Source organism: Xyrauchen texanus, chromosome 12, assembly GCF_025860055.1.
Source record: "Xyrauchen texanus isolate HMW12.3.18 chromosome 12, RBS_HiC_50CHRs, whole genome shotgun sequence".
Taxonomy (NCBI): domain Eukaryota; kingdom Metazoa; phylum Chordata; class Actinopteri; order Cypriniformes; family Catostomidae; genus Xyrauchen; species Xyrauchen texanus.
Window position 1 is genome coordinate 1,487,194 of NC_068287.1, and position 24,511 is coordinate 1,511,704.

Here is a 24,511-nt window from a genome sequence, read left to right on the forward strand (position 1 = left end):
AATATAACTTTCAAACCATTTAAGAATCGTGCGCTGTTTTCTGTGCTGACCACAATCCAAAACGTGCCATAAAGCAGCGGTTCTCAAACTTTTTTGTTTTGGTTTATTTATATAAAGACACAGAGAATATTACTTGCCTTACCGGATTAGAATTATAAAAAAAATAACTAGGGAATCACTAAAACGAGAGAATTATTCTTATTTGATGATACTCTCAAAACATTCCACAACAAATCCTTGAAATTGAATGATATTCAGAACAGAACACGAATAAAAAAACGCTCTCTTTACAATCAAAATGTTTTTACATTTGCGATGTATTTGGATGCTAAACTATTCTTTATTATAGGCTTTGTACTTTACTCACGCTCCAATACCGACGTAGAAAATCATCCGCTTTACATGCTTAAAAATATGCTTGGAAACATCACAGTGGAGCGGTGCTTACTGTGAATGATACTGAATTGTACTACTGACTATTTAAACTAGGGCTGGGCGATATGGCAAAATATATTATCACGATATTTTTTTCCATATTGATCGATATCGATATTTGTTACGATATATAATTTAATAATGCTGCCCGTTTGAAAAGTATACTGATAATGATGCCTGAAGAAACCAGAAGGTTCAATAGTTGAACTATATAGTTTATTAACATAAATAAATAACAATGCAAACATTTAACTGTGCAAACATGGATTGGTTGAGAATATATTTTGTTATAAAAGAATATTGATAAACTTTAAATCTAAATGTTAACATTTTACTTTTAGCAAACATGCTTTATCTGCCTTGACAAAACAATGCAAGTTAGCTTGCCTTGTAACTGATTATAAAATATCAAACTAAAAGCTGTGACTACAGTACTATCACATCAAATTTCTTTGGCAGGGCAGCAAACATTTCAAAATGTTTGCAGAGGTACAACCAAGACAACAAATGTAAACAAGTGAACCACAAAGTCCCTGGCAGATTTAAGTACTTAACTGTCAGATAAATAAAATATTAATTGTGTACTGGTTTTAAATATCTCAAATGTTTTAGAGGTAGCAATCTGAGTAAAAAGTGCAAAATGTAAACATTGTAAACCAGTCACTATGCTACACCTTTTAGGTAGTGCTCATGTAACCCTAATTACCCTATTATAGGTTTTTGCCAGAAAGACTAGTCTGCAAAACTTTTGGACGGAGTAACATTAACATGGGCCCGCATTTTCATACTCTCGGTGTGGTCGCTGGGATGGTACCTTTTCAGGTGACCGAAAAGGTTTTATTTGTTGTGTTTCCGTCTTGGTTATCACCGACCGACGGCATATTTCGCGAGACCGTCTTTATTTGCGCGTCGTCGCTTTTCAGATATCCAAACCACTTCCATATAATTGACGTCTTGTTACCTTTTTTGTCAACAATTTCCTCAGCTTTGGAAGATAGTTCGAGTTCGTCGTTTCCACTCATTTTTCTTTACACTCACTTTCTTCACTGCCGGTAGCTCAAACAGTGCTCTGCTAGCAAATGGGCGTGTACTTAGACGCACAAGCCAAAATCTGCGTTCTGACTGGCTGTTGTCCGTTTATTTCTGCTTTGTAATAGGCTGTTAGGTCTATCCATATCGAGTAAACATGTCAAAAGTTTATCATCGTAGTCTAAATAAATATTATCGCGATGCCATATCGAGATCGTTTTATCGCCCAGCCCTAATTTAAACAGAGTAATCTTTATATGTTAGGTTTACTATTTTATTATTATATTTTATTGCGGATATAATGAACAGGCTGCGATGTCAAGATTGCAATGATGGAGTGTGTGTGTGTGTGTGTATTTGTAACCTTAAGTAATCATGGTTTATTTATTCATTTATTTATTAATTTGTTCTTTTATTTATTTATTATTTAACATGCATGTGTGCATTATTAAAAGTACCATTGCAGCAACGAGAACGGGTCTGAGCCAAATTATGTTAAAGATGTGTTCTGGTGACTGGCGTGTTTTTAAACCAATCAGATAAGAGTAAATCGAGAGTTAGCGATTAGCTCATCTGATTGGCTACATGAAGAAGGTGGACCCGCCCTCCACTTCGCACTCCCGTTGGAACTACGTCATTTCAACAACAAATGGTAGATTTATCAGAAAATTAATCAGAAAGAAAATCAATCGCAAAGATCGCAAAACAATAATTATAAAAGTGGTTGTTTGCTGCCATTTTTTTTGTTTTCTTAAAAATGTAAAACACAAGCATCGATGTTTTATCACAGGTTTACAATAAAAATAAGAGTGTGATTTCAAAGCATTTTGAAATTTGATCATCATTCTCGGACGTTTTGATACGTTAGGATCGATCAGCCCATCCCTACTTTCTTTAGACATATGTTTCATGTGTTGGTTTTAATAAAGACTCGGAGTACTCATAAAACTCACAGAACGAAATATGCGTCACACTTTACTGCGTTCTCAACAACATGTAAGTCTTCTTCATACGTTAAAACAACGAGAATACAGAAAATAGGCTTAGAACTCCACCTAGTGGTTATATTATAGAATTAAAGGAGAAATTACATGAGACAGCTGTATAACTGAAATGGCTTTAACTGAAATAGACTAAAGTTTAATATAACTATTATATTATACTATTTGATAAGTGTATATTTCCAACATCATGTTTGTGTTATCAGTTTCTGTAAGTTTTTGTGACGTGTTTCAGAAAGATAATCGCTTAGACAGAGCAATAGTTTATTTTCATCTTAACCGGACATTAAAGTTGATCACTGCAATAATTCATAATTCAATATATTGATACCCGATTTCTTTATCAACTGTTTGTTCAATTGAGACATAAGGGGGTGATTTCAAAGCATTTTGAAAGTGACACACTTCCTTCTGCCAGTTGGTGGCGCTATAACTTTGACTCACAGTAGTCACATCCATGTGACACACTGCTGAAGTTTCATCGAGATCAGTTAATATATGCAAAAGTTATAACACACTTCCTTGCTTTTATGCTTCCTTTGTGTGCTTTTTGGAGCTTCAAAGTTCATTTGCAATGTGTTCCACATTCAAACCAAAATATCTGACTCTAGGTCAAAGTATGAAACCAATACCCCACTTTTGTCTGAAGGTGGCGCTACTGAGCCCCTGCACCAGGCATCAAAAAAGAAAATTCAAGTTTGAAGAGCTGCCACAACAACAGTATTTAAGATATCAATAATCCTTTCACACGTCTACATCTGCCGGGTGTTTACATTATACACATAAAGTTTGAAGTAAATCGTGTAACAATAAGTGGGTGATTTTAAAGCATTTTGAAAGTGACACACTTCCTTCTGCCAGTTGGTGGCGCTATAACTTTGACTCACAATAGTCACATCCATGCGATCGGCCTCTTACAGCGAACACACCGCTGAAGTTTCATCGAGATCAATTAATGTATGCAGAAGTTATAACACTCTGACTGTTTCTCGTTCTCGCCATCATTTCGTTTCCTCGCCACGGCCAAACCGTTAGAGATATCAAAAATCTGCCGGCAATTTTTCATGCTCAATGTGTTGACATCATGCTGACCGAGTTTGGTGGCGATTGGTGGAATTCTCTGGGAGGAGTATTCCAAATTCCATTGCGTGCGTTTTCAAACAACCCTAAATAGACGGTTTCCTGTTGGTCTGGGGTAAAAAGTAAAAGTATGAAGGATATATGAAACGATGAGATCTATATGTGTACCCAGTTTCATATTATTACATGCAAGCGTGTTTGAGTTATAGACCAAGTTTTTGGACCCTGTTCCAGGGGCGCTGTCGAGCCCCTGCCACGCTCGGGTACCAGCTTCAGCCCGGCCCTAATGACCGCAGGTTCTGACCCGTGTGCAAAGTTTCAAGAGTTTTTGAGCATGTTAAGAGCCCCAAAAGTGCCCCGTAAGTCGTAAAAAAAAAAAAAAAATAATAATAATAATAATAATAATAATAATAATAATCCTAACGAAAACAATAGGGTCCAACGCACTTTGTGCTTGGGCCCTAATAATAATAATAATAATAATAATAATAATCCTAACGAAAACAATAGGGTCCTACGCACTTTGTGCTTGGGCCCTAATAATAATAATAATAATAATCCTAACGAAAACAATAGGGTCCTACGCACTTTGTGCTTGGGCCCTAATAATAATAATCCTAACGAAAACAATAGGGTCCTACGCACTTTGTGCTTGGGCCCTAATAATTCTAACGAAAACAATAGGGCCTTGCCTTTTCAAGGCTTGGGCCCTAATAATAATAATAATAATAATAATCCTAACGAAAACAATAGGGTCCTACGCACTTTGTGCTTGGGCCCTAATAATCCTAACGAAAACAATAGGGTCCTACGCACTTTGTGCTTGGGCCCTAATAATCCTAACGAAAACAATAGGGTCCTACGCACTTTGTGCTTGGGCCCTAATAATAATAATCCTAACGAAAACAATAGGGTCCTACGCACTTTGTGCTTGGGCCCTAATAATAATAATAATAATTCTAACGAAATCAATAGGGCCTTGCCTTTTCAAGGCTTGGGCCCTAATAATAATAATAATTCTAACGAAATCAATAGGGCCTTGCCTTTTCAAGGCTTGGGCCCTAATAATAATAATAATAATCCTAACGAAATCAATAGGGCCTTTGCCTTTTCAAGGCTTGGGCCCTAATTACTCTGTCATTTTGGGGGATACAGATAATTGTAAGACATCATTAGGGACTATAAAGGGTCTACTTTTATTTGTGTACACTCACAATAACAACAAAACCTTGTGCTTTTGTAAAATAAAGAAAGCTAGAGGTTGGTGTTTGCGTTGTGGAGGAACACACCTTCGAGACAGCTCTGTGAATGAATCTACACGTTCTTTGTGTTTATTCTGCCTATTGGCTGGAGTTTGTTTTACAGAGTATTTTCTGTTATGTAATTATGCCTCACCAAATTTGTATAGAATCACCGGACTTGAGCAATCCAACGGCAAAGTTGTTGCGGGTACTCTCGAAGGCGTACATCAACTGTTTGAGTTTAGAGGAATGGATGCCGGCTGGCGCTGTCATGCACGAGGTTAATGCTCACATTTTTCTGTTTGTTTGGTTCGGGGGGAAGTTTGGGGTTTAATTGTAATGTGGAAAGTGGTCTTTATAATTTAATTTTTGATACACAATCTATTTTTTTCTCTCCACGTAGAATGTGAATGGGTTGGTGCACCCCATAAAATAAGGAAGGTTATATATTTTCTTAAACATAAGAATTATGATATAGTGTTTCTTCAAGAAACGCATCTTTCCCTACAGGAAGCTGAAAAATTTGGGAAGATATGGGGTGGGCATGTTTTCTTTAGTGCTGGCTCAAGTAAGAGCAGGGGAGTCATTACATTGATAAGTAAACATCTACAATTTAAATGTCTCAAACAGATTAAAGATAAATTAGGAAGAGACATTATTATTTTAGCAGAAATTCAGGGGCAAAGGTTGATTTTGGCTAAAGGTTGACACACATAACGCTGATGATCAGGGCTTTTTTATATATCATGAAGGATTGTTGCAAGCAGATGGCACCCCTCATTATATAATATTCGGAGAAGACTTTAATCTACTGATGGACTCAGTCCTTGATCATAGTGAAACAAAAGTGTTTAAGCAACGTTGATGCTTCACAGGATGTTTAAAAATCATGGTCTTACAGATATTTGGGACTATAATTTTTTTTCATCAGTCCATATAATTTATTCTAGAATAGATTTTTTCTTGATATCATGTCCCTCATTTCATCTGTTGTTGATTGCTCAATTGGAAACATCTTAGTCTCATATCATGCCCTGGTGAATTTTGAGGTGTTACATACAGAGAAAAAGAAATCATATAGTTGGCGCTTTAATGTATCACTTTGGCGAAATCCTAATTCCCAACAAATGTTAAAGGCAATGTCTATATGGAGACCAACTGGTCCTCAGTATCTTCTGTGGGCGTGGCTTGGGAGGCACTTAAAGTGGTTCTTAGTGGTCAGCTCATACAGTGTGCCTCATTCATCAAAAAATCCAAAGCACGAGAACTTGTGGAGTTGGAAGGGAATATTAAAAGTGAATTGACCCAATTGAAATACAGATATAATACTATTTTGTCATGGAAAGTGGAGTTTTGGTTATTCAGGGCAAGACAGTCATTTGAGGGGGACAGGGGACAAAGCAGGGAAGCTTTTGGCTAGATATATAAAGCAGAGAGAGTCTTTTTCTACCATTCCCTCATGAAATCTGCTGGTGGTAAAATGTTGACCTTGGCCATTGAAAATGCCTTTAATAATGCCATTGATAATACCTTGAAAGAGTTCTATATTGATCTTTATAGTTCCACGCCTTCACCTACTGATGTCAGTGTCACCTTTATTTATATAGCACTATTAAAACAACACAAGTTGACCAATGTGCTTTACATTCTCACTGAAAAATAGAAAGAGAAACATACTACAATAGTAACAGAATAAAGATAAAAATATAAACATTTAAGACGAATAAGCCATGGCAAACAGATATGTCTTAAGTTGTACTTTAAAAACTTGTACAGAGTCAGCATCCCTAACATATGATGGCAAACTATTCCAAAGTCTTGGCGCTACTACTGCAAAAACCTGATCCCCTTTCTGGCTTAACTTAGTCCGTGGAATTTTCAGCAACTTTTGAGTTGATGATCTCAAGGTTCTTCCTGATTGATACTCTATTAACAGAGCTGATAAATAAGTCGGTGTAAGGTCATGAAGTGATTTATATACCAATAAAAGAAGTTTAAAATCAATTCTATATTGTACAGGAAGCCAATGTAGAGCAAAGATGGAGTGATATGTTCTCGTTTTTTAATATTCAATAATAATCTCGCTGCCGAGATTAATAGCACAGACGGAATCTGTGCTATTCCGTCAACAACCAGATCACGATGAACACATCTCCTCTGGTTTCTTCCAAGGGCAAGTTTGAGCTTAACCGTGAAACCACTTCTCTTCCCTCTGCGCTTTCGTCGTTTCTTTCCCGGCGGCAAACATTGTCCCCGACGGAGATACGGTGGTACAGACGCCAACAGTGGCGGGGGAATTCCATAGGGAGCCAACAAAGACTGGACTGTTTGTTCATCTACCAGAAGACCAATATTCAGCAAAGTTTGCCGATCATAAACTAACACAGGTAATGCACTTTGACTTAAGACAACACTTGAATAAAAAATGCCATGATTTAAGAGCCTATTAAAAAGCCACAATATAACCAAACATAAAACTCTCAAAGAGTGACGGCCTGCCATAAACACCGGCGCCATCTTGCTTCCCATCATGTCAAATCAATCTGATGAATTTTAGAGACTTTGAGGAACCATTAGAACTCCCTAAATTGAGGACTGAGCAAAAACAATATCTTGATTCTGAGATAACCTTGAAGGATCTTGATGAGGTAATTAAGGTAATTGCCCTATCTACAGGCAAGGTTCCGGGGCCAGATGGGTTTGCTGCTGAATTTTTTAGATCTTATGCTACAGAACTGGCTCCACTTTTGTTAGAAATTTATACAGAAACAATATTGAATGGAAAGCATTAAAGAACGCCAACCATGACACAAGCCTGGATCAGTGTGATTCTTAAAAAGGACAAAGATCCAAGTGAGTGTAAGAGTTAGAGTCCAGTTTTCCTGATCCAGCTAGAAGTACACATTTTTAAAAAAAATGTTGGCTATCTGATTAAGTAAAGTTATGACATCTTTTATACATATAGATCAGGTGGGGTTTATTCAGGGCTGCAACTCTTCTGTTAACATTAGGTGTTTCGTCAATATCATGTGTTCTGTGGTGAATGATCAGACGCCGGTTGCTGCCATCTCACTTGATGCTGAAAAGCAGTTTGATATGGTAGAATTGGATTATTTAATCCATACAATAAATATGAGTATATTTTGTTACTTTATAGACACCCTGTAGCAGCGGTACAAACAAATTAATTAATTTCACATTATTTTACTCTGGATAGGGGCACACGGCAGGGTCGCCGTCTTTCCCCTTCCAGTCTTGCCCTGGAAACATTAGCAGCCGTGATAAGAAAGGAGGAAGATTTTCCAGGGGTTGTGGCGGGAGGTATGGCGCATAAACTTCTGCTTTACGCAGATTATATTTTATTATTCATATCTGAACCTACTAGATCTATGCCTTACCTCCACAGAATTATTAATTCATTTTCCAAGTTCTCAGAATACAAAGACAATTGGTCTAAATCCGAAGCTTTGGATCTGACAGCATGCTGTCCAGTAACGGCCTTCCAGCCGGGCACCTTCCAGTGGCCCAAACAGGGCATTAAGTATTTGGGTATTTTATTTCCACCAAATTTGTCTGATTTAGTTAGAGTTAATTTTGACTCTTTAATAAAAAGGTTTTCGAGCAATGTGGGCAGGTGAGCTTCACTACATTTATCAATGATTGGGAAGGTTAATGTTATTAAAATGAACTGTATTCCAAAATTCAACTACCTGCTACAGTCACTCCCTATAGATGTCCCCCTCTCATATTTCAAGCAATTTGAGAGCTTAGCGAAGTCTTTCATTTGGAATGGTAAGTGTCCCCTTTCTGCTGGTCAGAGTGGATTGTGAGGGTCGCTACACTCGGTTACCTATATGAGAGTAGTGTGTTGAGATCCTTTGAAAATAAAGTTAAACATTTTGGGATTCCCAGATCTCAGTTTTTTAGATATCTACAGCTGCGCCACTTGGTCTGGATTCCCATTTTTGGGAATAGCACACCCCCCCCCCCCCCAAAGCAACAGATATTATGAAAGTGGTGTTTACTGCTTTTGGAAAAGGTCATGAAGCATCAGTGTATATTACTCCTTGTTAATTCAGAGTCTGGGGGATGGAGCCTCAACCACTCTCAAGAGATTATGGGAGAAAGATTTAAACTTGGAATTGGTGGAGGGAGAGTGGGCTAGGATTCTAAAAAAAAAAGAGTCAAAACTGCATCTAGAGATGCAAGGATGCGCCTTATGCAATTCAAGATTTTACTTCGGTTCTATTGGACACCCTCTAAATTGTATAGGTTTGGTATTAAAGACACGCCCACCTGCTTAACAATGCCAATCAGAGGATGGAGACATAACCCATGTCTTTTGGGGGTGTGTTGAGATCCAAGAGTTTTGGTTAAAGGTTTAGAGTGTAGTGTGCGATGTATTAGGCACTCTGGTATAATTTTGCCCCAGACTGTATCTTGGGCGATGGGGCGGTCATCGACATTGAAAACAAATACATAAAGAGTTGGGTCTTATACATTTTTACTTTGTTATTATTAACAATAATCAACATTACCCAAAATCGAACATTTTTATGCTGCTTGTATAAACTTATTTTGCAGCTTTGAAGATTTATTACAAGAACACGTGAAATGTTCCATTTAAAATGATTCTGACAGTCAAACAAAAAATAAATGGCACAATGACTAAATATCAATAGGGAAGTGCACTCTCCGTGTGAGAATGACAGTCATCCTGTGTTTTTAACATTTGTTGGAGTTCTGTGTGTAAATTAGCCATTAACCCTTTCCCCGCCAGCGTTTTTAAAAAAAAGTTGCCAGCCACCGACAGGGTTTTTGACGATTTTCGCTAAATTTTAATGGCCCGCAGAATATTTTCTTCCATGAATATATGAAGATGCTATATATCACAATAAAGATCTGAGCCTCTGCTTTTAGGCAAAAAAAAACGATTTTATTTTATCTTCATTTGTTCTTTTTTATTGCGACTTGAACAGAGGTAGGTTTTGTCAAAAAACAACATTTCAGACAAAAAGCTGAGAAAAAGGCATGTTTATGTCTGATATTTTGAGCTTCTCATACTCCACTTCTTCATGTTTGAGACGATCGCAGTCTGTTTCTTTGATCAAAGAGTTGCGTACTCTTTCAAAACATGCGCAGGGGTCTTCCTTACCGTATACCACCTAAAACACGGAAACCCGGAAAATTCCGTGTTTGGCGGGGAAAGAGTTAAATGCCTTACAATAAGCCTACAATTTGCATGAAATTAAGCGGAAATTAATCGTATAATGTAATCACGCCTGCTAAATCACACACATCTGAAAGATCATTTGTGATGTATGTCTTTGAAAAAACATCCGATTCATTATTGAGTTACAGTATATATGATGCTTACACTTATGCATACTAATCACTTTCATACTAAATATACTTTATACTAAAACAAATACCAGAGACCGCTCAGACAAATGTCTCATGTGCTGAGAATGTGCTAACGTGCTAACCTAACATATAAATGTAAATCATAAAAGTTTAAGAACAACTTCATGGTCAGAATGGCGACCTTTTGAATCATGCTCGTGCCAGAGAATTATTGCACCTCGACCTGTAACTGGTTGCTCCGTTCAACTTTTCTGAGACCCTCTACTCTTCCCTGTGGAACACGGAAGCTTGACCTCTGACCCACTTTCTATAGTTCTGAATTTTAGAATATTGAATTTGGTGTTCTGAATTTCTTCTTTATCTTGAAAATTTGAAGCTGTATTTTTTAAAACGGGATATTTACAGAAGAATTCAGAACCAAAAATTTGCTATTTGAAAATACATATTTATAAAATTGTGCCATAAAAAAATTAAATACATTTGGTTAAATATGTAATGTCCAGGATTGGAGTTTAAAAATTTCAAATTCAAACATATTTAAAATACAACATAAATTTGGCAAAATCACACTTATAATTCAAATTCAAAAGTCTATAATTCAGATTTACACAATTCTAATTCAAAATGTTTTGTCATATTTCTGGCTCCATAGCATTGTTGTAGTGATCATTATGTATTGTTTTGTTTTTAACCCTCTGGGGTCTGAGGGTATTTTGGGCCCTGGAGACGTTTTGACATGCCTTGACATTTTTGCTTTTTTCAGTTGCTTAAAAACATATGAATGGCTAAAGTCTGATTACACTGTATTCAGCACAAACTGGGCTACAATAATATGTGAGCAACGTGTGTACATGTTTGTATTTTTGAGAAAATAACGTTTATGCATGGTTTTTCACTGAAATAAAGTCATTTAACACTAAACATTTGTCCACAAGACTTTTGAGAACTGGATCTTGTAGCCTAGAGGTTTTGCTACAAAATGATGTGAAAACCATCCTGATCACTCATTCATACAAAACAATATAGTAATTTAACTTTTGTAAGACAATTGTAGTGTTGAAAGGTAATATGCGAGGAGGCATGAATGATCATGAATATGGATTGTAATTCACACATGAGAGACAAAGACCCCTACCCTGGGCCTATCAATGAGGGATAGAGAATGAATGTGAGGAGACTTAATGATCCAAATCAAGTTTTAAGTTAAAATAAATAATCTGACTATATATTTTCTTTACATAAAGACTTAATTTTAGACCTACACTAACGTTAAAAGAAGTCTCTTCTGCTCACCAAGACTGCATTTATTTGATCCAAAATACAGTAAAAACATTGTGTAAATTTTCTATTTGAATATATTGTAAAATGCAATTTGTGATCAAAGCTGAATTTTCAGCATCATTACTGCAGTCTTCAGTGTCACATGATCCTTCAGAAATCATTATAAGATGCTGATTGTCTAATATGGGCATATTTAAAGTGCATTTTACCAATTTAACCCTAACACATATTTGCAAGCACAAGCTTTGTTGATGATAACGAGGCAGCATAAACACTATTTACAATATAATATAAACATTCATATTATTTTTTATATCATATTACATATCATATTTATATCATACAGCATACAATTTAAATACCCGCTTTAGCAGAAACAGCATTTAAATGTTACTAAAACTTGCTTATTACACTGCAAAAAATGATTTTCTAGACAAGTATTTTTGTCTTGTATTCCTGTCAAATTATCTAAACTTTCTTAAAACACGATTTATTTACTTGTCAAGCAAAATGGGATAAGATATTAAGTCTTGTTTTAAGATAAATCTGACTAAATTTAGTGAACTTTAGACTCAAAACAAGAAAAAAAATCTGCCAATGGGGTAAGCAAAATAAACTTAATTTAAAGAGAAAACAAGTTTATTTTGCTTATCCCATTGGCAGATCTTTCTTGTTTTAGTCTAAAGTTCACTAAATTAGTCAGATTATCATAAACAAGACTTAATATCTTATCCCATTTTACTGACAAGTAAATAAATCGTGTTTAAAAAGTTTAGATAATTTGACAGAATACAAGACAAAATACTTGTCTAAAAATCATTTTTACAGTGTAAAGTCATATTTCAAATGTCAATACTCTGTATCCTGGCTGGCAAGTCTGAAAACAGTCCCACTAGTAAAATATGTACATGTTTATATAAAATAGCATGTCAGCTAATGACAACTAAATGACTTACTCGTCCGAAATTTTATCTTCGGCTGGATCAAGTCTCTCTTCAAAATACAAAATACAAATTTCTGAGGAAAATGTTAACTACAGTGACTGATCCAGTGAGAGCTGTCTGCAGCAGTGGCAGGACAAGTGATAGCCGAGTGAGAGCTGCCATTGGCAGTTGCAGGTTGAGCGAGAGCTGCACAAAGGGATGGCAGGTCGAGAGAGAGCCGATGGCAGTTCGAGTGAGAGCTGCCATTGGCGGATTGAGTGATAGCCGAGTGAGAGCTGCCTGTGGTGGTAGCAGGTCTCGATTTTACCTCCTCTCAAGTAATGGAGTGAGCGTCTGACAGCTGTGCGCAAGGTAGTGCTATGTGATGAACATTGCTGCTATGTCACCTATGGCTGAGTCCGCCTATGACTAGAGGGAAGGAACGTCCTTAGTTTGACAAATTCTAAAGTTAACGACTAGTATTTATTCAGAGTAAAATGAACCTCAGATAGCTTAAAGCAGCCACTGTTTTTATAGATCACATGTACATTATCACATATTTTTAAGGGTGATGCTAGCTGCATAATTTTAGGGGGGCTGAGATGAAAAACAAGGTCTATCAATGCCAAAGCTCCAAATTTCTAAATAGTTTGTGTGAACTGGATTGCAAAACTTCTAAATGTTAATATTGTATGTTTGGATATTTTAAAAACACACTATTGTTGATTATGTAGACTACAGGAATATTGATATTAATCAAATATGAAATTTTGTATGTTGCACACAATCTTTAAAACTACGCTAAAATGTATATCTGCCGAATGCTGAAAAAATATTTGAGTGTACATTGGTGGTTACTATGTTGTAACTATGTTGTTTGTTATGGTTACCCTGTCTTGTTTCACTGTTGCCCTCTTGTTTTCCATCTTGTCACTTTTGCACTTCTTAGTTTTCACTTTAGTCCCTTATGTAACTCCATAGTCCTCTGTTAGCGTTCGTGTTCCCTGTCATTGTTTTCACCTGCCCTCATTAGTTGCCGTTTGCTTCTGTTAATCACCTTATTATCTTGTTTGAGTTCTGTTCGTTCATTGGCCCCTTTTTCCCTTGTTTATGTATTTATACCCTGTTCCTTTGTTCAGTCTTCGTCGATCGTTGTTTGATGTCAACCAGGTGTGTGTTTCCTCCTCGAGTCCCCTGTTTTGCTCACGTCGTGTGTAGCTTACTATTTTATGTTTAATTTCCCCATCGTGGGTTGTTCCTTTGTGTTTTCCTGTTTTGGTTCGTCTAATAAAGTTCAAGCTGCGTTTGGATCCGCATTTCCTCGTCTGCCTCGTTACTCAAGCATAACAGAACGATCGACCCACCCATGGATCCAGCAGTCCAACGTGCAAACTACCATCTGCTCTGCTTAAAGCAAGAGGACCGCCCCATTGAAGACCACATCCACGATTTCCTGAACCTGGCGAGTGTCTCAGACTTCCCGGACTCAGCCTTGGTGGCCTTCTTTAGGGGCAATCTGAACGCAGCGCTGAGGGAGCGGTTGCCACAGGCAACGCACGGCTGGACGCTCTGCGACTTCCTGGAGGCAACCCTACTAGTTTGCGGCTCACAGCTCACCGTGGGCGTCGTGGAGGAGGACCCTACCCCTCCACCCACTGTGGAGACCCTTCAGCTGTCCGGGGCCCCCCCTGTCACACCTACCCCGGTCTGCAAGCCAGAGCCCACGCCTGCCCTGGTCTGCGAGCCAGAACCCACGCCTGCCCCGGTCTGCAAGCCAGGGCCCACGCCTGTCACAGTGAGCGAGCCAGCGGCCACGCATGTCACAGTGAGCGAGCCAGAAGCCACACATGTCACAGTGAGCGAGCCAGCAGCCACGCATGTCACAGTGAGCGAGCCACCGGCCACGTATGTCACAGTGAGCGAGCCAGCGGCCACGTATGTCACAGTGAGCGAACCAGCGCCTACGGCCTCTACCATCAGCAAGCCTGAGTCGTCGTCAACCACGGCCAGCGAGCCTGAACCCACGCTGACCAGGAACAGCATCCCAGCCTCCCCAGTCGCATCAGCCCGGAGGAAGAGGAGAAAGGGAGTGGTCTCTGCGCTCCAGCCTCCGCCTGCCGCAGCTCCATGCCCTAAACCCCCCTCGACTCTGCCCTCAGCGCCCGGCGAACCTAAGCCGGCACATACCACGGTAACCCAGCCAGAGCCAGTAGCCTCAGACGTCAGTGAGCCAGTGCCGTTAGCCTCAGACGGCAGTGAGCCAGTGCCGCTAGCCTCAGACGTCAGTGAGCCAGCGCCTGTAGCCCCGACCGTCCCAGAGCCAGCGCCTGTAGCCTCGACCGTCCCAGAGCCAGCGCCTGTAGCCTTGACCGTCCCAGAGCCAGAGCCAGTAGCCGTGACCGTCCAAGAGCCAGTGCCAGTAGCCATGACCGTCCAAGAGCCAGTGCCAGTAGCCGTGACCGTCCAAGAGCCAGTGCCAGTAGCCGTGACCGTCCAAGAGCCAGTGCCAGTAGCCATGACCGTCCAAGAGCCAGTGCCAGTAGCCATGACCGTCCAAGAGCCAGAGCCAGTAGCCGTGACCGTCCAAGAGCCAGTGCCTAAAGCCATGACCGTCCAAGAGCCAGTGCCAGTAGCCATGACCGTCCAAGAGCCGGCACCAGAAGCCTCGATCGTCCAAGAGCCAGCACCTCTCGAGTCTCCCAGGGCTCCTCCTCCCGAGCTTTCCAGAGCTCCGCCATCCGAAGTTTCCCGAAGCTTTCCAGAGCTCCGCCATCCAAGTTTCCGAAGCTTTCCAGAGCTCCGCCATCCGAAGTTTCCCGAGCTTTCCAGAGCTCCGCCATCCGAAGTCTCCCGAGCTTTCCAGAGCTCCGCCTTCCGAAGTTTCCCGAGCTTTCCAGAGCTCCGCCTTCCGAAGTTTCCGAGCTTTCCAGAGCTCCGCCATCCGAAGTTTCCGAGCTTTCCAGAGCTCCGCCATCCGAAGTTTCCGAAGCTTTCCAGAGCTCCGCCATCCGAGTTTCCCGAGCTTTCCAGAGCTCCGCCTTCCGAGTTTCCCGAGCTTTCCAGAGATCCGCCGTCCGAGTTTCCCGAGCTTTCCAGAGCTCCACCTTCCGAGCTTCCCAGAGCTCCGCCCCTCAAGCCCCTCAAGCCTTCCAGGGCTCCGCCTCTCAAGCCTCCCAAGCTCTCCAGAGCTCCGCCCTCCGAGCTTCCCAGAGCTCCGCCTCTCAAGCCTCTCGAGCCTTCCAGGGCTCCGCCTCTCAACCCTCTCGAGCCTACCAGGGCTCCGCCCCTCAAGCCCCTCGAGCCTTCCAGGGCTCCGCCTCTCAAGTCTCTCGAGTCTCCCAGGGCTCTGCCCCTCAAGTCTCTCGAGTCTTCCAGGGCTCCGTCTCTCAAGCCTCCCAAGCTTTCCAGAGCTCCGCCCCCTGAGCTTCCCAGAGCTCCGCCTCTCAAGCCTTCCAGGGCTCCGCCCCTCAAGCCTCTCGAGCCTGCCAGGGCTCCGCCCCTCAAGCCTCTCGAGCCCCCCAGGGCTCCGCCTCTCGAACCTCTCGAGCCTTCTAGGGCTCCGCCTCCTGAACCTCTCGAGCCTTCCAGGGCTCCGCCCCCCGAGTCTCCTACGACTCCGCCCCAGAGCCTCGAGCCTCCTACGGCTCCGCCCCAGAGCCTCTCGAGCCTCCTGCAGCTCCGCCTACGGGGCCTCCTGCGGCTCCGCCCCCAGAGCCTCCTATTGCTCCGCCTCTCGATCCACTCAAGCCTTCGACGGCTCCGCCCTCAGAGCCTCCCGAGCCTCCCACGGCTCCGCCTCTCGAGCCACTCAAGCCTTCGACGGCACCGCCCTCCGAGCCTCCCGAGCTTCCTACGGCTCCGCCGCTCAAGCCACTCAAGCCTTCGATGGCTCCGCCCTCAGAGCCTCCCGAGCCTCCTATGGCTCCGCCTCCCGAGCCTCCTCCGGCTCCACCTCTCAAGCCACTCAAGCCTTCGACGGCTTCACCCTCAGAGCCTCCTACGTCTCTGCCCCCAGAGCCTCCAGAGTCTTCCTGGTCTCCGCTCCTAAAGCCTCCCACGGTGCCGCCTACCCCGTCATCGCCCTGTGGCCAGCTCCCAGGCCTCCTGCACCTACCCTTGCCCGGTGGCCAGCTCCCAGACCATCGAAACCTGTCCCTGCCCAGTCGATACCTCCCTGGCCCCCTAACCCTCGTCTCCACTTGTGCCCCTGTGGACTGACTCACCTCCATTTGTGCCCTTGTGGACTGTCTCATTTCCCCCCCGGACTTCCTGCCTGCCCAGTGTGCCCCCCTGGTCTGCCTGTCTGCCCATGTGCCCACTTGGACTGTCTGTTTGCCCCTGGTGCCCTCATGTTGTTCTTGTGGGTTTTTGTCTTTTGTTATTTGTTGTTAAGGATCGTCTGGAAGCCGATCCTTTAGGGGGGGGGCTCTGTTATGGTTACCCTGTCTTGTTTCACTGTTGCCCTCTTGTTTTCCATCTTGTCAATTTTGCACTTCTTAGTTTTCACTTTAGTCCCTTATGTAACTCCATAGTCCTCTGTTAGCGTTCGTGTTCCCTGTCATTGTTTTCACCTGCCCTCATTAGTTGCCTCTGCCGTTTGCTTCTGTTAATCACCTTATTATCTTGTTTGAGTTCTGTTCGTTCATTGGCCCCTTTTTCCCTTGTTTATGTATTTATACCCTGTTCCTTTGTTCAGTCTTCGTCGATCGTTGTTTGATGTCAACCCGGTGTGTGTTTCCTCCTCGAGTCCCCTGTTTTGCTCACGTCGTGTGTAGTTTACTATTTTATGTTTAATTTCCCCATCGTGGGTTGTTCCTTTGTGTTTTCCTGTTTTGGTTCGTCTAATAAAGTTCAAGCTGCGTTTGGATCCGCATTTCCTCGTCTGCCTCGTTACTCAAGCATAACATTGTTCTTGAATGTTCTGATTTGATCAAATGTGGTACTTGGCCTAAAAGGTTTTAGAAGCACTGCACTAGACCAACAGACCTTTAAAATTGACAAGACCAGTAGCGGTTTTAGGCACGGGCGAACCGGTCATTCGCCCGGGGCGGCATTTTTTCATGTCACATGGGGGGCGGCACGAGCAGTTAAAAAAAAAAACCTCTGCGCCGCGAAGCGGTTTTGTAAATAGAGGTTTTCTATTATCTATCATTTCACTGTGTGGGGAATTGGCAAATTGCCGCCCCTGCATGCTGAGAAGGTGCCATGTGTGAGAAGGGGAAAGGGGAGGGGGGCGCAGCAGGCAGGGGATAGTTCACCTCTGGGTGACTGACTGGGGGGTCCACTGTATAACAGAGCAATACTCTAATGAAATTAGTGGGCTAAAGTCAGTCACACTCGACTTTCTTCCAAATAACGCACATTTTATTCATAATATTATAAATACAGGCCTATAGTTCCTGCACATTTTTGTTTTTCTGTGTGAAATGGCTAATAAAAATAAGTAATACAAAACGATTATGTGGTCACCTCACCAAGGTGAATTGGTTTAGTCTTGACTTCTGGCCGTGACTCGTAACGTGAATGACAGTGTTGGGGGGCGGGGGATGGGAAATCTGTTGATTGTCGAGTGCCAAATAAACAGGGATGGATAGGAAAAGGTCAAAGCCATCAGGTGCACAATTTAGAAAAAAAAGAAAAGAAGAAGAGGAGAAACGAGCAAAAGATAAAGGTATGCAACTATGTTCTCTCTGTGATATGATTACGGTATCCATGTTGTCATGAATGAAGGGCTAATGTTAATTGTTGGTAACTCTTACGTTTGTTAGCCTATTTGCTATGATGCTTGCTATGCTTAAACAACAATAATTATTTTATGCATGTTTATGACAACTGTCATTAAGTGTCACTCGCTCAATTATGACATTTTTAATGCAAATATGACATTATTTGTTTGAGATGCCTTTGTTGACAACTTGACATTACCAAGACATCATAACCTGTAATAAATATGTAATAAAAAACATGACATAGCAGATTAATTATTAAACTTAAGAAACTACTTAGCTTTATGAGTTAACTACATTAAACTGCCATGTTGGTTTTGACATTGGCTGTCATGAAGCCATTATAACTGAGTCATGAATATTTTTCTGACCACTTTTTTTCCCAGTAGTACAAACTGAATGTCAGTAAAATGTCATTAAGTGTTAATACTCTGTCAAGTTGTTTTATAACAGTGTCATGTATACTTTTCTTGACCTCAAGTGGTACAATGACATTCTAATGACAAATTCAATGTGTACCACTGTAGTTGAGGTCAAGATAAATATTCATATATTCATATAATGGCCTCATGACAGCCAATGTCAAAACGAACCACATGACAGTTTAATGTAAAGTTAACCCATAAAGCTAAGTGGTTTCTTAAGTTTGATAATTCATCTGCATGTTTATGACATATTTATGACAATTTATGTTGTCTTGGTAATGTCAAGAAGTTGTCATGTTTATGTCTCTCTTATTATGTTTGGGGTCAATTTGACTGGCTGTTTTAGCTGTTATAAAACATCATCATATGGTCTTTTAATTTCAATTTCAATTGCAATTCAGGGGCACTTCTAAAATATTTTGGAGCATCCTCTGCCACTGGTCAGGATGAGCCACCCACCTCCCCTGCTACACAGGCCTCTTCTGGAATGGTCTCGACTCTTCAGGATGAGCTACCATCTATGTCCTCAGCTACACATATGTCTTCACAAATTTCTCCACAAATATCTGATATTGAGGATGAAGTCAACTTTGCCTCTACTTCTCTACAGCATGAGCCTTCAGGTGAATTTTGTGTGTGTATGTGTGTGTGTGTGTGTGGAGGGGGTATGCCTAGGCTACAAGACAACTGAACAACTGCAATTTAATGTAATTTTAATATTTCTGATCATTTCTGAGTAGGCCTAAGTGTTATGTTCCACTGCTATGTGCTTTGAGTAATGTGCCAAAATGCTGTCTGATAGAAATGCCTGGAGCTGAACCCCCACTGAGCACCACTGCTGAGGATGAGCCTCTGTCAACCGACCCTGCTAACTGGCCCTCACATCTGACTGACAGGATTCGGACTGAGCTGGTTCGCAGAGGACCATGTAAGGTGCCACCTGGCTTTGTTTTCCGTAGAAATGAGAGTGATGGGAGAAGTTGCCACCACCAATATTTTAGGAAGACATTAGTAAGTGGTGAAAAGATGGCAAGAAGTTGGCTGATTTATTCAGTGAAGAACAACAGCCTCTTTTGCTTCTGCTGCAAATTGTTTTCCAAGAGGAACATTAATTTAACAAGTGCAGGAATGGCAAATTGGAAACATGCAAGTGATTACCTCACATCACACGTAAACAGTCCAGAACACCTCAATTGCATGAAAGCATGGAAAGAACTGTCAGTGAGGTTAAAAAGTGGGGAAACTATTGATAAGCTGGAGATGGCACTTCTGGAGGCTGAGAGGGTACGATGGAGAGCAGTGCTGACACATCTCACTGCTATCGTGCAGTCACTGGCACTTTGAAATTTGGCTCTAAGGGGACACACAGAAACACTGTTCACACCATCAAATGGGAATTTTCTCAAAGAGGTCGAACTTATGGCTAGGTTTGATCCCATTATGAAAGATCACCTTAACCGTGTCGAAAGAGGAACAGCAAGTCAAAACAGCTACCTAGGCCATCATGTGCAGAATGAGCTGATTAATTTGTTGAGCAGCAAAATCATATCTTCTATAGTGGATGACATCAATGGATGACAGCACTTGGAATCCATGATCCTGACGAGACTTGAGGAGTCGGGAATTCCTTTTGAAGACTGCAGAGGACAGTCATATGACAACGGGGCAAACATGAAAGGCAAAAATAAGGGAGTTCAAGCCAGGCTCTTAGAAAAGAATCCCCGAGCTCTGTTTGTGCCATGTGGAGCGCATACATTGAATTTAGTTGTGTGTGATGCTGCTAAGGGATCTGTTGATGCTATAAGTTACTTTGGTGTCCTGCAAAAGCTCTACACATTATTTTCAGCCTCCACCCAAAGATGGGCCATACTGAAGAACCATGTGAGCATCACCTTAAAGATGTGGGCAGAAACAAGGTGGGAGAGCAAGGTCAAGAGCGTCGAGCCCATGAGGTACCAGGGAGCTGCCGTGAGAGAGGCTTTAATTGAGGTGAGAGACCACACCAAAGACCCTGCTATAAAGGCTGAGGCCCAGTCTTTGTCTGAGGAGGTGGGGTCATACCGCTTCAGCATCTGCACGGTTGTTTGGTATGACATGCTATCTGCAATACAGCATGCCAGCAAACTCATGCAGTCTCCTAGTATGGATGTAGACCTAGCTGTGAGTCTTTTGAAGAAGACTGAGCGAGATCTCCAGAGCTACAGGGCAAGTGGCTTTGTGACTGCACAGATGGCGGCCAAAGACATTTGTGAAGAGATGAATGTGGAGGCTGTTTTAAAACAAAAAGGCTCATATGAATCACATGATGAGCCTTTCAGTGATGCACTTAGGACGTTGGAGGTTGGATTCTTCAACGTTGTCGTTGATGCAGCCACGTCAGCCATCAAGGAGAGATTTTCCACATTGGAAAATGTGGGAAAGAAATTCGGGGTTTTGACAAATTTCCCAAGTCTTGCAGGTGAGGAGCTGGCAGAGCAATGCGAGGCACTAGGCAGCACACTGCACTTTAAGGGACACTCTGATGTGGACAGTAGAGAGCTTGTGCAGGAAATTAAGAACTTCCCTGAACTGCCATCAAAGACCATGAGCCTCCTTGAGCTTATCACTTTTATGCATGATAAGGATCTATCGGAGATCTACCCCAATTTTTGGACTGCTATCAGGATTGCACTTATCAACCATGTCCCAGGAACGGCTCACTGGCCTTGCCGTCATCAGTATCAATCACTCAATAGGGGAGCAGATTTCATACGATGACATCATTGATGATTTTGCATCAAGGAAAGCCAGAAAAGTCAGGTTTTAGTTTTAGTTTTCTGTTCTTAGTGCAATAGTGTAATAATTAGATTCTCTTTAGTGTGTTTTCACATTTGTGTGTAATATATAATAAATATATTCTATTCTATATTTTATTTGTATATTATTCTTAATTTGTTATATTATTGTTGCTCTCTGCACTTGTTACATTTTTTATATATCTGATTGTATATATGTTTGGCACATTTATGTATATAGTGTATATTTTAGTTCTGATAACTGTCATAGTTTGCCAAAAGACAGTGAACACAATTCTGCACAATGTTGGATGTTAGGAAGGATTTGTGCAATTGAGAAATATAAATTTATCTTTAAGAGAAATGTTGTTATAATGAAATATGACTGTTTGTGGATAATTTTGTGTGTGTGTGTGTGTGGGGGGGGACAAGACCAATTGTTTTATCAGCTATATAGCTGTTTTTAAAAAATACATAAAAGTAATTTAAGAGTATAGGCCTATTGTTGACACATCAGCCTACGATGCTTTACTGTTGCAAACAGGGATGTAGTGGAGGCTAAACACACGTAAACGCCGTTTACGCACCTCCCAAAATTCGGAAATAGCGTTTACCCACCTCCAAAGTGGGTTTATCCACCTCTAAATTGCGTTTATCCACCTCTAAATAGATAGTTCCTAAGCCATTTTAAATTAAGCTTATGTCGTTTTAGTTTCATATTGTTCATTATTAGTTTCATAGGTTGTTAAACCTAAGACGAAGTCTTTCATAATGCGCTGCTGCCAGTGTTTCCCATGCGCGTGCATCGATATTGACTACTACCAGCTATATACAGCGTGCTGACCTCAAAAATCCAGCTGTATTCTAACAATAACTTAGCTCTCCTTATTAGCTAGGCTCCTTGCATGCTGGCTAATAAGTAATAACTGACAGTGCTGTGTTGGACAGATTTATGCAGCGGTGTTCCATGACGGAGAGAGAGCGCGAGAGGTACAGGTGAGAGAGAGAGAGAGAGAGAGAGAGAGAGAGAGAGAGAGGGACGAGCGAGAGGTAGCCTAGTGCTGCGCGAATGCGCTACAGCTCTCTGCAATCAAATACGATTTTAAATAGGCTTAGTAAAAAATAAAAAATAAATCAAAAATCAATGTGTGGTGGTCAGCGTTGATATTGTGGCAGGCCGCCACAAATAAATGAACGTATGGGAAACCCTGGCTGCATTACTGTCAGTGTTGACCAAGCAGCAGGAAGCAGCAGACTGCATCAAGATTCATCCGTCACTCACTAGCCCAAACGTCTCATGTTCACTTGGCGGAGAACCTCACCTGGTCCCTCAACACCAGCTCTATCACCAAGAAAGCCCAGCAGCGTCTCTACTTTCTTCGAAGGCTGAGGAAAGCACATCTCCCAACCCCCATCCTCACTACAGTCTATAGAGGGACTATTGAGAGCATCCTGAGCAGCTGCATCACTGCCTGGTTTGGGACTTGCACCGTTTCGGACCGCAAAGCCCTGCAGAGGATAGTGAGGACAGCTGAGAAGATCATCGGGGTCTCTCTTCCCTCCATCAAAGACATTTACAAAAAACACTGTATCTGCAAAGCAACCAGCATTGTGGACGACCCCACACACCCCTCACACAAACTCTTTACCCTCCTCCCGTCTGGCAAGAGGTACCGAAGCATTCGGGCCCTCACGGCCAGACTGTGTAACAGCTTCTTCCCCCAAGCCATCAGACTCCTCAATACTCAGAGACTGGTTTGACACACACATGTCCTGAGTTGCACTTTTAATTACTGTCACTTTATAACTGTCTGCTACCTCAATAACTGCTATGTGCATAGAATATTATCTCATAGTATGTTATGTTTACATTTTTAGAAACTGTCATCTTTTTGCACTACTGAGTACTGGTCGGCGCTGCACTGTCTATTGTCCTGTTCATTGTCAGAAATTTGTTGTACTGTCCCGTACTTTTTGCACATGTTTGCACGTGCACTTTATATAGGTATATATAGGTAGTTTATATAGGTATTTTATTTCGTTGTGTAGTCTCATGTGGTCCTGTGTTGGTCCTTTGTTGTTTTTATGTAGCACCATGGTCCTGGAGGAACGTTGTCTCGTTTTGCTGTGTACTGTACTAACTGTATATGGTTGAAACGACAATAAAAACCACTTGACTTGACTAAAAATGGATATCCGGCAATTTTTTTTAAATATGTGGCACCAGATTCATTCTTCTGTCATTAATCTGCACTATTTTACTATCTAAACTATTTTGATAATCAATTAGTTGGGTTGAGTCATTTTTTAAGACAAAAGTAAAAAATTATTTGATTCCAGCTTGTTAAATGTGAATATGTTCTAGTGTCTTCTCTCCTCTGTGACAGTAAACTGAATATCTTTGAGTTGTGGACAAAACGAGACATTTGAGGACGTCATCCTCCTGGGCTTTTGGGAAACACTGATCCACATTGTTCTGACATATTATAGACCAAACAAATAATTGATTAATTGAGAAAATATTCAACAGATTAATCGACTATGAAAATAATCCCAAATCCCTAATCATTATGTACAAGTGCATTGCATTGGAAGCCCTGGATATAAGCCTCCCTCTCTATCTCTCTTAAATATTTTTGTTCTCTCTGTTTTGTCATTTAGTAAACTTTATAGATTTCAACCATATTATTCCTTCTTGGGTCTCTTTAACAAGAACTTAGATTAATGTATGAATTGAATAGTGATTGTGTGACCTATGATGAGGGAACAACCAGTGATACCCTTGGTAGTACCATCAAATGATAGCCTATAGCGATGTCATCAGGATACACATACACCGGTAGGCAGTGGCCCACCTTACCGGGTGACCACGTCGGTCGTGGTCCACCAGAATTTATAGTTTACCCACCTCTTTTTTTACCACTACACCTCTGGTTGCAAATAAAAGACATCCAAATGCGATTTGCTGCTCTGATCGCAAGTGTAATCGCCAGTTCCCATTCAAACCAATATCCAACGTTAACAGTTTTCTACCCTGTGAAAACTGTTAACATCGCTCTTGAGCTGTGTCAATTTTATTGGAACAGACACCAATCATACAAAGCAGGTAAAAAATGCTACCAAAAAATGTTATGGTGCGCAAAACTTCTTTACTTGGAAATATACATTGGAACGAATCAGCTGAAAATGCAAGTAAATTATACACGTGCACATACCCAGCTAACAAGATCCC

General features: G+C 41.4%; 1 protein-coding gene across 1 annotated transcript in view; it reads right to left on the minus strand.

Annotated features, from left to right (window-relative positions):
* The window catches only part of iqck (IQ motif containing K), a 68,394-nt gene that overhangs the window by 43,141 nt on the left and 742 nt on the right, over window positions 1-24,511 (minus strand). The gene's annotated exons all lie outside the window — the stretch shown is intronic.